Source organism: Phacochoerus africanus, chromosome 9 (genome assembly GCF_016906955.1).
Source record: "Phacochoerus africanus isolate WHEZ1 chromosome 9, ROS_Pafr_v1, whole genome shotgun sequence".
Lineage (NCBI taxonomy): Eukaryota > Metazoa > Chordata > Mammalia > Artiodactyla > Suidae > Phacochoerus > Phacochoerus africanus.
Window position 1 is genome coordinate 28,561,850 of NC_062552.1, and position 14,954 is coordinate 28,576,803.

General features: G+C 37.8%; 1 protein-coding gene across 1 annotated transcript in view; it reads right to left on the reverse strand.

The window, feature by feature from the left end:
• Window positions 1-1,195: 1,195 nt before the first annotated feature.
• Window positions 1,196-14,954, reverse strand: part of KHDRBS2 (KH RNA binding domain containing, signal transduction associated 2) — a 515,090-nt gene continuing 501,331 nt past the window's right edge. Inside the window, exon 11 of the transcript XR_007137030.1 lies at window positions 1,196-1,279. The gene's annotated coding sequence lies outside the window, so the exon portion shown is untranslated. The remainder of the gene's footprint in view (window positions 1,280-14,954) is intronic.

A 14,954-nucleotide genomic window follows, 5' to 3' on the forward strand; every position in this document is an offset into this window, starting at 1 on the left:
CCCTAGCCTGGGAACCTCTACATGCCGTGGGAACGGCCCTCAAAAAGGACAAAAGAAAAGAAAGAAAGAAAATAAAAGTATGTGTAAAAAGAAAACAGAAACTTCCTTTTTGAAGCATCTCTATGACGGACGACTCACCCCGTTATATGTTTATTTTTCCTTTTGTTTTGGAACAAATTCGACTTTGGGGAAGGAAAAATAATCATGGTCTATTATGTTCTGTTCCACTCTGTTCCATTCCAGTTCATTCTACACACATGTATTGGAGGCCTGTTATATATCAGCCCTCTCACCAATAAAACTAAACTTTCCCTCTAATACAAAAAGGGCATGAAGGAGCCATCAGGTATGGTGGATGACATTTCCTCTCCTCAGGAAAATTTTCTCCCCTCCTCCCCTTATTATCAGAAATAGTGTGCATATTCATCACATTCTTTCAAAAATATGTTTTCTGAAGTTCCTGTTGTGGCTCAGGGGGCTAAGAACCCAACCGGTAGCCACGAGGATGCAGGTTCATTCCCTGGTCTCCCTCAGTGTGTTAAGGATCCAGCACTGCCGCAAGGTGCACTGTAGCTCACACATGTGGCTCGGATCTGGCATTGCTGTGGCCATGGGGCAGACCAGCAGCTGCAGCTCTCATTTGCCCCCTAGCCCAGGAACTTCCATATGCTGCAGGTGTGGCCCTCAAGAGAAAAAGAAAAAAAAAAATTTTTTTTTTTGTTTTTACTAATTTTTTTAAACAGCGGCACCCATAGCATATGGGAGTTCCCAGTCCTGGGATCAAATCCAAGTCACAGCTGTGACCTACGCCATAGCCGCAGCATGGCCAGACTCTTAACCCACTGCCACGGGCCGGGGGTCGATCCCATGCCAACACAGAAATAATGTGGGATTTTTAACCTGCTGTGCCATGGCAGTAACTCCTGTTTTTACTTTAATACAGAAATTCATAACTTCAATCTCTGGCAATTAAGATATATGAAAGTCAACACATTACTGCCATCTCACTACAATGCAGAATAAAATTAAAAGTGTCTTGATTGTTTGCCCCTAACTTAATGTCCCATTTGACTTCTATCAAATGCAAAGAGATGCCTCATCCATTTAAGCACTTCGTTTTCGGTCCGTGAAGTGTTCTGTTCCTGAACCGTAAGCAGGGCACATACAGGGAATCACAAAGTGATAAGGTGACTCACCTCCATTGTCAAAACCACAGAACCTCCAAACAGTCAGTGTCAGATTTATTCCAGATTTGGGTTTTTCTATCACACATCTTCACCTAGAGTCCCAAATAAGCAGAACAACTTTAAAGCATTAAGCAATCACATATATAAGCATCTATAAGGCATTCCCACATGGGATATCAATTAGGTTCACGGTAAATTTAACAACAGTAGCAGTTGTCAAACATACTCCAAACAAAATAAATTATGCACCCAACCTCTTGTACTAAGTGCTTTTTATATCATTTGAGAAAAACAGTTTAACTTTAAGCAGTATTCTAGCTATGATTGGTCTCTCCTGAGGAAGTTTTTTATGAGGCTGAATGAAGATAATGACAACCATTAGTTACTGCCATTAGCATAAAGCATGAGGCACACCACAATATTTGTAAGCAGCTAAGTCATGACCGTCAAAATATGACTGGCTTCTGAGCACAGCTGACTGCTATTCTGTGAACTGGGCATCTGGGCTTAGTCTGTAGGAGCACATTTGATGGCTTGCTCATCCTAAGACCTAACTGTTTTTGGCCGCAGGGTCCTCTTAGCCAAAACCAACCAACCATTGTGCTTAAGGGCTATTGCATTAATTTTTATGTGCTACTTTTTGACTCTGAATTATTTGATGAATAAACTCTAGGAAGCTATTTGAGAACTAAGTGTAAGGGAACCTCAACTATTAAAAATTCCAGGATTCCTATAGTAGCTCAAACCATCGACTAGGGAGTATAGAACATACATTGATATTAAAAAAAAAACCTGTCTATTCTCCTGTAAGAATGACAGAAAAAGCAAATGTTTGGAAGGAAATGATCTATGTAATTTGAGCCTTGCTGCCTTCAAATTGAAGATCAAAATGGGTTCAAATAGAAATGAGCCATCACACCCAAGTCAGAAGAGGAGACTTGGTTTGTTATATTAGAAAGGCTCAGCTTTTGTATTTCAATTACTTTCTTAACTTGTAACTTCATATCAATCATCTGAGACTTAGCAGAAAGCACTCATTGATTGAATGTGTGAATTCAACGCCCTTCCTTTGGTAGAAGTTTTATGAAATTGCTGAAAATATACTTTCACTGAAGGATTTCCATTTTTGAATTTACAAGAAAAAATTGTTTCCGGCTTAGGTAGTTATTTGAATATAGCAGCATTATCGTCATTCGCTGTTTTTCATTCTAATATAAGAGTCCTGATGTCTTTGACACCAGAGTAGTTATTAAGCAACATCCCTGATTGTCCTGAATAAGCTGGATACCATGAAACACAAGAAAAACAAAGAAAGGGGGAAAAAAAACCCAACAGGAACTGAGGAAATGAGAGATATTGCACATTTCCTTTTGGAAATTATGGGTCCTCTCATACCATGCCTGCTATTTGCAAATGCTGATGTATGTAAATTTAACAGAACAGTGGCTACCTTCTTCCTTGTCCTACAATTTAATGTATCAACATGAGGTTCATAAACAGGGACAAATGAGATAGGAAGTTCCAGAAATGCCAGTGTTCTTGACTGCTTCCCACTAAGAACACAAGTGAGACATGAGAAACCTGGTTGGTTGAAGTTTGAAGCTCACTGCTTATGATTATAAGGTGATGATCTTTGACTTTTTTAGTTTGTGATTCTTAAACACGTTCACCGAAATGTATGTAGTTGAATTTGTTTGAATTTGATTATTATTTGTAATAAATAAAGTGACTCTATGGTATAAAACACATTAAGAAACATTTTAGCAAAGCAACTGATTTACTTTCATTATCATTTTAAAATGTGTCATTACTTGAAATTATAACCAAATTCATTGTAACTTAAGGGATCTACTGTTTCTAATTCTACATATTGTTAGATACTAACTAATGCTCTTTTTAAAATTATAGTTCATTTACAAGTTTCTTCAATTTCTGTTATACAGCAAAGTGACCCAGTCATATGCATATGTACATTATTATTTTTTTATTTTTTGGTCTTTTGTCTTTTTAGGGACGCACCTGTGGCACATGGAAGTTCCCAGGCTAGGGGTCCAATTGGAGCTACAGCTGCCAACCTACACCACAGCTACAGCAATGCAGGATCCGAGCTGCCTCTGCGAACTACACCGCAGCTCTGGAACCCATGTCCTCATGGATTCTAGTCGGGGTTTGTGAGCCATGACAGGAACTCCTTTTTTTTTTTTTCCATACTATCTTCAATCATGTTCTAACACAAGAGATTGGACATAGCAGGATCCCATTCCCTATCCATTGCAGATGTAAAAGTTTGCATCTACTAAACCCCAAACTCTTCACCATCCCACCCCTTCCTGCCTCGCCCCTGGCAACCAGGAGTCTGCTCTCCATGGCAGTGGTCTGATAGGATCATGGTGCCATATTTTAAATTCCACATTAGGTGATAACTAACATTCTAATTCATGTCTAGTTTAATTTTGAAGTTCCTGAGCATATGGCAAAGTAGTATGTGACATAAAAATTTGTATGTTCAGTGGGTAGATGAGCTGATTAGGAATACAAAAAATAAATCTTCACTATTACTTCCAACTAAAAATCCATACAATATGTCTCCCCAATTATTCTACAGCTGATTTTCATATGTCAAAAATTAGAGTAGAGGAAAATATTTTGGGAAATAGAGCATTGGGAATAAATCTTGGGTGTTACTATGCTCATATAAGACATAAATCACTGGTGTTAAGTGGTTGATACTTAAGTGTATTATATTATACATTTGTTTTCTATTAATTCCATTATAAGGGTATATTTTGAAATGAGAGAAGAATTACCTTACTTAAAAGTAATACTTGGAATTCCTGTCGTGGCGCAGTGGTTAACGAATCCGACTAGGAACCATGAAGTTGCGGGTTCGGTCCCTGCCCTTGCTCAGTGGGTTAAGGATCCGGCGTTGCCGTGAGCTGTGGTGTAGGTCGCAGATGCGGCTCGGATCCCGCATTGCTGTGGCTCTGGCGTTGGCCGGGGGCTACAGCTCTGATTAGACCCCTAGCCTGGGAACCTCCATATGCCGCGGAGCGGCCCAAAGAAATAGCAAAAAGACAAAAAAAAAAAAAAAAGTAATGCTTACATTTTCCACAAATGCAAAGAGGAGGAGAGAGTTGAAAGCTTTTTGGGTAATTTTGGCAAATGCCCTGTTTTGGATGAATTATCAGTTCCACAGATAATACTAGTTCTGAATTTATAAATTTATTTCTAAATTTCATAAATACTACTATTAAAGTAGAAAAGGAAATACTGTTTCAAAGCTGCTTAATCAATAAAACCAGAGGCTGGGTAAGTATACAATATGAAAATTTAAACAAATGGAAAATTTAAACCAATTCAATTAAAGTGAATTGAGAATCTTATTCATTTACTTAAGCTCTGGCAAGATCTAAATATATTTAAGGGAAAAACTCTACCCAGAATTAAAGATATTATGAAATTGATATTCTATACAATATAAGCTAGACATTATTTCGCTATTTTTTAAAACCTTAAAGATCATTCGTCACTTATTTTGTATCCAATAATTTGATTTTGAAATTTTACATATAGTTATTGACTAATTGCAGATGGCGCGTGTCCTAAAGTTCTGTTCTTAAATCCTGCTTTCTTGTCTATTTGTACAGTGAAGGCAATTAAAAATAAATAAAATAACTGCTATATTTAGGAACTAATAGTTTGATAAATTCATTATCTTTGTGTATTGTCTATGATCTTAAGAATGAAATATTAGTTATAAATACAGATCATTTGAGAATTGAGGTATGTGTAATTTCTATAATATTTCTATGAAATTGAATGCAGCAGCAACATATTAATGTTACTTTGAGAGATAAGATATACTTCTACTGCAGTAATAATGAAGTATAATTGGAAAATAAATAAAATAAGGCATTTATAATATATTTTAACATGCGAAAGCAAATTCAGCCACAGAAGAGAAGGAAATAATGCCCAATTTGTATTTACTAAATGTCATTATTGAATAATCTATCTTTATAAATAAACACGTTTTAGAAAAATTATAGCATATTGAAATTTTACTGTTTTTTTTTTTGTATGAACACTGCAGACATAATTAAAATCATCTCTCATTTGTTCTGCATTTCTAAACTCTTCCTTCCCCTACCCTGAGGGAGAGAGGCAGAAAGGACCATCCCATCACAAACAAATCTATTTGTTTCACTGTTTGCAACTTTGGTGCCATATCTTATTTATATAATGCACCCTCGTATTTGAATTCGTTACTAATGCTTAATAAAATAATGCATTTCCTGATCTCGGGTCATCAAAAGTCTGTGAGGTTCTGAGCACACCACAACCTGAGTTGCTTAGCTCAGGCTAGCTATCTAACCACAGGAGCAAGATTTAGGAACTCATATCGAATTCAGGAATGAGGTTTGACCGGAAACGGAGTAAGCCTAGGACTCTGAAATATGTTGCTGTTATATTGGAAAAGGAGCTAGTATGTTTTCGATACAGTGTAATGCAGCAGAGTAATTGCAAAACGGTAATATCTGCATTGATTTGCCATGTACTTCTCCAACAGTGGGTCCATGACAAATAGATATTTCTGGGTCCTTTCAATGCATTTTAATAATAAAGGGGGACAGAGATAAATTGGACCAAATAACAGAATCCTTCCAGACGCTGGAAGGTCCCAACTCTTCACACAGTTAAGTGAAACTGTTCAGTAAATTAAGTCAAGATCAACTGCTGATCTCTTTAATTTAGACTCAAACCTTCTGGCATCTTTCCCTCAGAACAAAGTGCTTGGTTTCTAATTAGAAAATCACAATGAGTTTTTTGGCATTTGCAAGCCAAGCCAAAATCACATTTTGAAACTCACATGACATTTAAAAATCTCTATTGTCCAATAGTCATAAAGTTCTTTTTTCAAAAAATGAAGATGGACTAATGTAAGTGTAGAAGAATGATGGACAAAGTTATACTGATTCTTATCTTGTAGTAGAATAATAACCCATTTTTCTTTTGAAGTTCTTATAATTTTATTTATATTTATTTATTTTGTCTTTTTAGGACCACACCTGAGGCATATGGACGTTCCCAGGCTAGGGGTTGAATCAGAGCTACAGCTGCTGGCCTACGCCACAGCCACAGCAACACAGGATTCAAGCTGCATCTGTGAACAACTACAGCACAGCTCAAAGCAGCACAGGATCCCTGACCCACTGAGCAAGGCCAGGGATCGAACCTGCAACCTTGTGGATACTAGTCGGATTCATTTCTGCTGTGCCACACGGGAACTCCAATTTTGAGTAATTTTATATGCATTGGACACCAATATGCCATTTTTAAAAAGTATTCAATATTATGGCATATCTTTAGGAGAAGGGATATAAATGTTATTAAAGTTCTGAGTAAATATTTGCATATAGGTGAAAATAAATCTCAAAACTTTTGGCTAAGTTAGAATGCATTCTATGAAAAGATGTTTAATAATTACTTCACATAAACAGTGTGCATACAACCAGATCATCTTCCACCACCTGACACTACCACTTATAAAAACAATTTAGTTCATTATCTTGGAGAAGTTAATGTTTCAGTCCAAGCCATGTGATTTTGGACAAACCTCTTAACTGTATGGGGTTTTCTTTCCTTATCTTTAAAATGAGGAAAAGAAAATTTGCCTTTTTTGGTTATTAGAGCTGTTGTGGTAATTACATCAATATTATCTTAAGTTTTTTAACCTATCAGTGCATTTAAAGGTAGATAGATGTGCATATATATGTATGTGCATATAGGGTCATATATAATATAAGCATTTTACAAATAAGTCATTATAATTTCCATTTATCATAAATGCATAAAAATATAAAAGATTAGAGAAAGATGGAATGATATTTATTCATTTAGTTACATTTGATAAATGCTTCCCATCGATTTGAATCAATATACTACTACTAGTTAAGATTAAAAAGTTAAGCCTTTTCTTAGGAGGGCGCCAGTTTTTTTTGTTAGACAGGTAAATACTGTTTCTTCCCAAAATATTTCTTTTTTTTTTTCCTTTTACATCCAAACCTGTGGCATATGGAAGTTCCAAAGCCAGGGGTTGAATCTGAGCTGCAGCTGAGGCCTATGCCACAGCCACAGCAGTGCCAAACCCAAGCTGCACCTGTGACCTATGCCATAGCTTGCAGCAATGCCAGATCCTTAACCCACTGAACGAGGCCTGGGATTGAACTGGCATCCTCATGGACACCATGTCAGGTTCTTAACCTGCTGAGCCACAATGGGAACTCCCCAAAATATTTATTTGTTGAACATCTTTAAACCAAGCTGCTGCTCTTGTGACATTTTTCCTTATGTGGCAGCTAGCAATGCACTTAGCTCAGCAGATCATTTGGCATTCACTGTACGTATTTTAGCTGAAAATTGTCATAAGGCCACTACCTCTTGTACCTATTTCATTTAGTCTCCGTCTCTCATTTCCAGTCTCATTTTCAGGTAAAAGTGTTTCCTGTTTCCTTGAGTGTATGATTATCTGGTAGATTGAGACATGGAAAACTATGTGGATTTTGTAAGTCATTTGAATATTACTTAAAATACAAAACCATCTGGGACTTAAATCCTGAGAATTAAAGGTCCTCTTCTACTTCCATGCAATCCAATCAACCCATGACCAAGTTTTACTTATTAGTAATTAACCATTTATAATATCCTATGCTAGCTATCTCCTAATAATCTAAATAACAAACACAATTTTTACTGAAAGACTTTGTCGTTAATGCTTCCAAAAGGGTCTATTTCTCACTCCCAGTAGATACTATGCCAAACTACAAGTTTCTTAAAATACAGGTTGGAGGACAATCTCTCAAGCACCAGTATACTTGCGGGAGTTCCCTCCGTGTCTCAGCAGTTAATGAACCCGACTAGGATCCGTGAAAATGCGGGTTCAATCCCTGGCCTTGCTCAGTGGGTTAAGGATCCAGCGTTGCCGTGAGCTGTGGTGTAGGTTGCGGATGTGGCTCAGATCCTGCATTGCTGTGGCTGTGGTGTAGGCTGGCAGCTGCAGCTCCAATTCGACCCCTAGCCTGGGAACTTCCATATGCCATGGGTACAGCACCCCCCCTCCACAAAAAAAAAAAAAATACTTATAAAGCAATGTGATAAAATTACTTTGGCATATCCTTGAATTATAGGTTTAGTACTCCTGTTTTTTAAAAGTCCCTGAAGAATTCTGAAGCTCCATGATAAGCAATAATTTGCAATTTTCTAAAAGCACAAATGGGTGAAAATTTCTGTTCTTTACTCAACATTGGACACATAAAAAGTGCTTTAAAAAAATCCACACCTCTGCTGGTGGAAGGGAGGGAAAATGCAATGATTGACAAGGGTGACTATTCTGAGACAGACAACAGACATCACAGATACATGCAATGTTGAAATGTCCCATATTTGCCGTAAAGGCAAGGCATGTTTTTAATTTCTAAAGTTGCAGCTTTATGTGATAACTCACATAATGGTGACTTATGAGAATTTGCAGATGTCAAGACACTCTATTCCTTTAAGGTTGTAAGGAGTGGCCTATCTTTGGTTTTTCATGCTGCTATTTGTTTTGCCCTAGCATTTTTTATTTTCCTTTCTTTTTTTGGGCACCCCATGGCATATGGAGTTTCTGGGCCAGGAATCAGGTCCAAGCTGCAGTCATGACCTATGCTGCAGCTGTGACAACACCAGATCCTTAACCCACTGTGCCCAGTGGAGGATCAAACCCACGTCTTGGCACTGTGGAGATACTACTAATCCTGTTGTGCCACAGCGGGACCACCACCTGTCTAAGCACTTCTGATGGGTCTTTCTCAGCCTTCCAGGTATGTTTTTTTCTATTTTTTTTTTTAGCTTACTCACACCTTCACTTTCATTTTGGTATCCTATTATTAAGCATAATGATATATGAACACATTATACATTTACATAGGGCAAGAGATAGTAAACACCATTTTATTTGTAAAATCACACAGATTTGGGAAAAATCAATACAACAGACCATGTAAACAGGTATGTGACCCTGTTTTTCTAGAAGTGTATTTTTGCAGGTTAATTTCATTTTTCTTTTTTCTTCTTCTTTCTTTTTTTTTTTTTTTTTTTGCCTTTTTGCCTTTTCTAGGGCCGCTCCCACGGCATATGGAGATTCCCAGACTAGGGGGGTCTAATCAGAGCTGTAGCCACTGGCTTACACCAGAGCCACAGCAACTCGGGATCTGAGCCGTGTCTGCAACCTACACCACAGCTCACGGCAACGCCGGATCGTTAACCCACTGAGCGAGGCCAGGGATCGAACCCACGACCTCATGGCTCCTAGTCGGATTCGTTAACTACTGCGCCACGACGGGAAATCCAATTTCATTTTTCATTGAAGTTTTACGTCAACCTCCATGAAGGCTAATGCTTTTTTTTTTTTTTTGGTCTTTTTTTTGCCTTTTCTAGGGCAACTTCCCGTGGCATATGGAGGTTCCCAGGCTAGGGGTCTAATTGGAGCTGTAGCCACCGGCCTACGCCAGAGCCACAGCAACCTAGGATCTGGGCTGCATCTGCGACCTACACCACAGCTCATGGCAATGCCAGAACCTTATCCCATTGAGCAAAGCCAGGGATCGAACCTGCAACCTCATGCTTCCTAGTTGGATTCGTTAACCACTGTGCCACGACGGGAACTCCAAGGCTAATGCTTTGACCCACATAACTTCCCTTTAATCAATGGTAATATGGGCAAATAAATATAGTCAGGCACAACATAGATTTCAGGTTATTATGCAAGACACACTTTCTAGATAATTCAGGAAAAAGAGATATTCTGGATATTTTGGCTTATGCATCCAGAGACTTTAGAAATTTATCACCAGTATTCAAAGTTTCTACCGCTCTTGGCAGTATTTATAGCAAGAGAGTTTATTCTCATTCCTTTTCACTAGCTTGAAGAATGAATTACACATCTGCATTTTGGTTTCCTCTAAAATCTAGTTTACTACAAAACACGTGACCCGTGTCAGAGGGGACAGTGGCGTGTGGAGTGTCGGAGCTGAGGATGGAGACTCTGGGTTTAGAGTCCAACCCACTGGCCAGCGATGACCTTGGGTGGGTTACTTCTTTCAGGTTTAGTCTCCCCATTCAGAAATGAGGATACACTAGAATGCATATGGTAGGACTGTTGAGAAAAATATATGAAATAATTCCTAAAAATACTTAATACAGTGTTTGATGTATATTATACACTCTATTATTGCAAATACCTCTTTAAACATATTACTATTGTTACTACTGAATCAATTATACAAACTTACTGCTAATCTTACTTTCATTTTTAGCCCTATTTCAATGTGAACAACATACACACAACATTATTATAAGATTCTTGTGTATACACGTATCTTATGATACGTTATGAAGATACCCAATATATGCTTCCTTATGAATATATTGATGAAGTCCAAGCCACAGCTGCAACCTATGCCACAGCTGCAGCAATGCTGGATCCTTAACCCACTGCACCGGGCTGGGGATCAAGCCCAGGACACCCCAGAGACAGCACGGGATCCTTAACCTGCTGCACCACAGCAGGGATTACAAAGATGAGCAATTTTATAACCGTGTTGTAAAGCCTACATTATCTAATTTCAGTAAGAATGTTTTTTTTAAAATGTCTAAACTGCAAAGGGATTTGAGTAATACGAACATTTTTATGGATTAAACCAGCTTCTATTTGATAGGACATTGGATATATACCATGAAGATATTTTAAAGTTAAAAGTTTTAGTCAAGGAAAAATCCTTTGGGAAAGAATATTAACTAAATTTGGAGAGGATATAGATGTGATTTTACTCTATGTATCTCACAGTTATATGAACAGGTACCTTTATTATTATTATTTTTTTTACCCATTTTTACCTATAAGAAAACTGAAGCTTGAAAAGTGAAAATTAGTTTGCTTACACTCTAGAGTATGTGCTGTGGGTTAAAGTTTCACAGTGTAATAACACAACTTTAATTCTCCACACAAATCAACCTTATGGAAATAGGTCACTTTTTCACAAAGGAATAAAATTCATCTCACTTCTGAAAATTAAAATCGCACGTATGTATAAAGCAGAATCTCACTCCAAATGAATAAATAAATAACAAGCAGTTGAGCAATGGAGGAAGGAGAGACGGGAAAGAAGACAATTAGAAGGAATATAAAGCAATCTATCAACAGAGTTATCTCTGAGGAGTAGGACTATAGATTTTGATTTTACATTACATAGTTACATTATACAGCTTAATTTGTAATCCTGAATAGGGATTGATTTTGCAATTTAAGAAGGAGACAGCATTAAAAAAAAAAGATCCCCCCCAGCCCAAATTACCAACTCACTGGCAATTCTGTCATGTTTCAAGACAATTATTACTGCACCTGAATGATGTACTCACGATAAAGAAAAAAAAGGTCTTTAAGAAGTTAAACCAATTTGTACTTTGTTAGGTTATGAATAATTAAAGGATTCCAGAGAAGTGGATCTGATGGAATGTGATATGACATTTTAAAAATTATTGCCTTATCAAAAAGCAGCATATCTAACATTAGTCCTAAATAAATATGTATTGGTCAATAAATACACTCATTCTTAAATCCCCAACAGGAAAGTTGAAGGAAACAGTTCATTATGCAACATGTACATGTAATATTGCCTGTTTAAGGACATTTAAAACTGTCTTCTTTCCAGTCATAGACACGATGCACTGATCTTAGTGAATCCCATTAGGAGGTTTGTTTATGTCTAATTCTAAAGTTTCTATTTTGAAATAGAGAACTTAAACTCATGGAGACATTTTCTTACCTACTGCATCACCTTATATGTTATAGCTAAGAAACCAAGATTTTGTGGCCAGTGGGTTATACATAAATGTTAACAGTTATTATTTATCTGTTTTAATTAAAAGTAATTTTTTTCTTGGCATACTTTTTGGTTTACACTGGACGTGCGCTGATTTCATAATTAACACGATAAACGTGTTTCTAGTGATAATCATTTTTGTATGTGGGGGCCCTGTTGTGTGGCCTGGACAGCACTCTCTTTGCTAGAGTCACCCATTCCTTGCCTTTCTTTTTGTCTTCTCACATGCCAGGTGCCACCGGGACAATGATGGGGACACTGAGAAGGGAGGGGCCAGATGGTATCAGAGGAGTTGAAAAATGTCCTGGTGTCAAAAGAGGCAGGCTGTGAGGTCAGAACACGGGAGGTGCGGGGCAGTCAGGGAGGGGGACCGGAGGGAGGGATGATGTCCTGCTGGGGGACGTCATCCTGAGAGGCATCAAGGGGACCGAAAACCTGTGTCTAGTGGCGACATTTGCGTCCGAGGATCCAAAATTCTCCAAATGTCTCTCATAAACATTAGCTCATTCTATAGAGCCCACTGTGAAGTATAAACACAGTGAAGCAGAACAAGAGACGTGTTTGGTAGCTTCCAATTTTGAAGATGGCTCATTCTGTACGTGCTTTTTGGTAAAGGCAGAGAAGCTGGCTGTTACTGTGGCACCTGACGGTGCATGAATCAGAAAACGACCTCTCATGTTGTCTCCATTTCGCTAACAATGAAGTATAGGAAACTGAGCTATAATACAGCAAAAGTAGAGTGAGCTTTTTACCTACTGTAAACCTTCTTTTCTTTTTTTCTTTTCTTTTCTTTTCTTTTCTTTTTTTTTTTTTTTAGGGCTACACCTGAAGCATATGGAAGTTCCCAGGCTAGGAGCTGGATTGGACCTGTAGCCGCTGGTCTATACCACAGCCACAGCAATGCCAGATCTGAGCTGTGTCTGCAACCTACACCACAGCTCATAGCAACGCTAGATCCTTAACGAACGAGGCCAGGGATGGAATCTGCATCCTCATGGATACTAGTCAGATTCATTTCCACTGAGCCACGATGGAACTCCATACCCACTGTAAATAATCTTTTGAGTACTGATTAATAAATTCTATGTAAAGAGACTAGAAAACTAATCTTCACGATGGATATTGAAGACTGGTGCCTGTCAGTGAACAAGAACAGCTCTTACTGTGAACTCAGATACTTTAACATAAAGCTAGAATGTCCAGGCAAATGCTACATATTATATCAGCAGCAGCAGCAGGAAATGCTTTGTTTTAAAATACTTAACATTGAGTGATTCATTCACTTTGTTTTTTTTGTTTGTTTGTTTGTTTGTTTTTTGTTGTTGTTTTTTGCTTTTCAGGGCCACAGCTGTGGCATATGGAGGTTCCCAGGCTAGCGGTCTAATCGGAGCTGCAGCTGCCAGCCTATGCCACAGCCATAACAACTTAGGATCTGAGCTGTGTCTGTGACCTACACCACAGACATGGCAATGCTGGATCCTTAACCCATTGAGCAAGGCCAGGGATCAAACCCTAGTTGGATTTGTTTCTGCTGTGCCTCAATGGGAGCTCCCATTAATTTGTGTTAACACCATGGTTTATACAAAGATATTTCTGATTTGAACTGACTCTCAACTTTAAAGCAGAGTTCTGATATACAGAGTAAAGAATAAAAGCCTGAAATTGCTTTCATGCTTATTTAATCATGTGAGTGTTTTTAACGTTAAAATAGAACGGATTATAAATGACTCCATTTATTTTACAAAAGACTGTACCTGTGCTTTATTAAAAAATGTTATATACATTCACCTCCACTTTCTATGATGGTATTTTTGAAAGAATGACAAATTTGAGCAAAGATCAAAGTAGATGCACTTCACGTTAAAATACTTTATCATCATCTTTTTTTAGTCGATACTCATCATATTGTTACAGAATAGAAATTATGTTATGGATATCTCAGATTTTAAGATTCTCTTTTAAATCAAACTCATTAAAAGTTGGGAATCACCACAGCATTTTGGAAAATGTGTGGGTTATGCATGGGTTATCAAATTTTGGTTTAAATTTTGCTTTAGCAGTGTGACATTAGCTAGGCCTCTGGACTTCAGCTTCCTCTTCTGTAAAATGGAGTTAATTGTACTTTGTTTTCAAGGTTGTTGTAAAGATGCCAGGTGTTCCATGGACACTTCTGAGTGAAAATTCTAGTATGCCTGGTATGTATGCTCAGAATCTGATGGCCTCTTTATTTTTTTTTCCTTTTTTTTTTTTTGTCTTTTTAGGGCTGAACCCGCAGCATATGGAGGTTCCCAGGCTAGGGGTCAAATAGGAGCTATAGCTGCTGGCCTATGCCACAGTCACCAGCTTGGGATCTGAGCTGCATTTTCGACCCACACCACAGATTATGGAAATGCTGGATCCTTAACCCACTGAGTGAGGTCAGGGATTGAACCTGCATCCTCACGGATCTTAGTTAACCACTGAGCCACGACAGGAACTCCTGATGGAGTCATTATTATTATTGTTATCAATATGTTGCCCTCACACCAAACACAAATAATGTAGTCAGGTTTGTAAAAGACCATTTGACTGGATATTTTCAATCATTCACTGCATAATTTTTTGCAGTAAAATTAAAACTTCCCATGGAAACTGCAAGAGTGGCAAACAGATGACGTTTCAATTAACAGGCATTCTCTTGATACTGAAGCTGATATTTGATATTTAGCCAGCTCAGCAGATTAGTGATCACTGTTTTCTATTGCTTTAACAAACCCCCAAAGCCAACAAGCTTCTATAGATTACATTAACCAAGAGACACAGAAATAGAGATAGAGATAAAATGCTTTATAAAGGGTTACATTTTTAA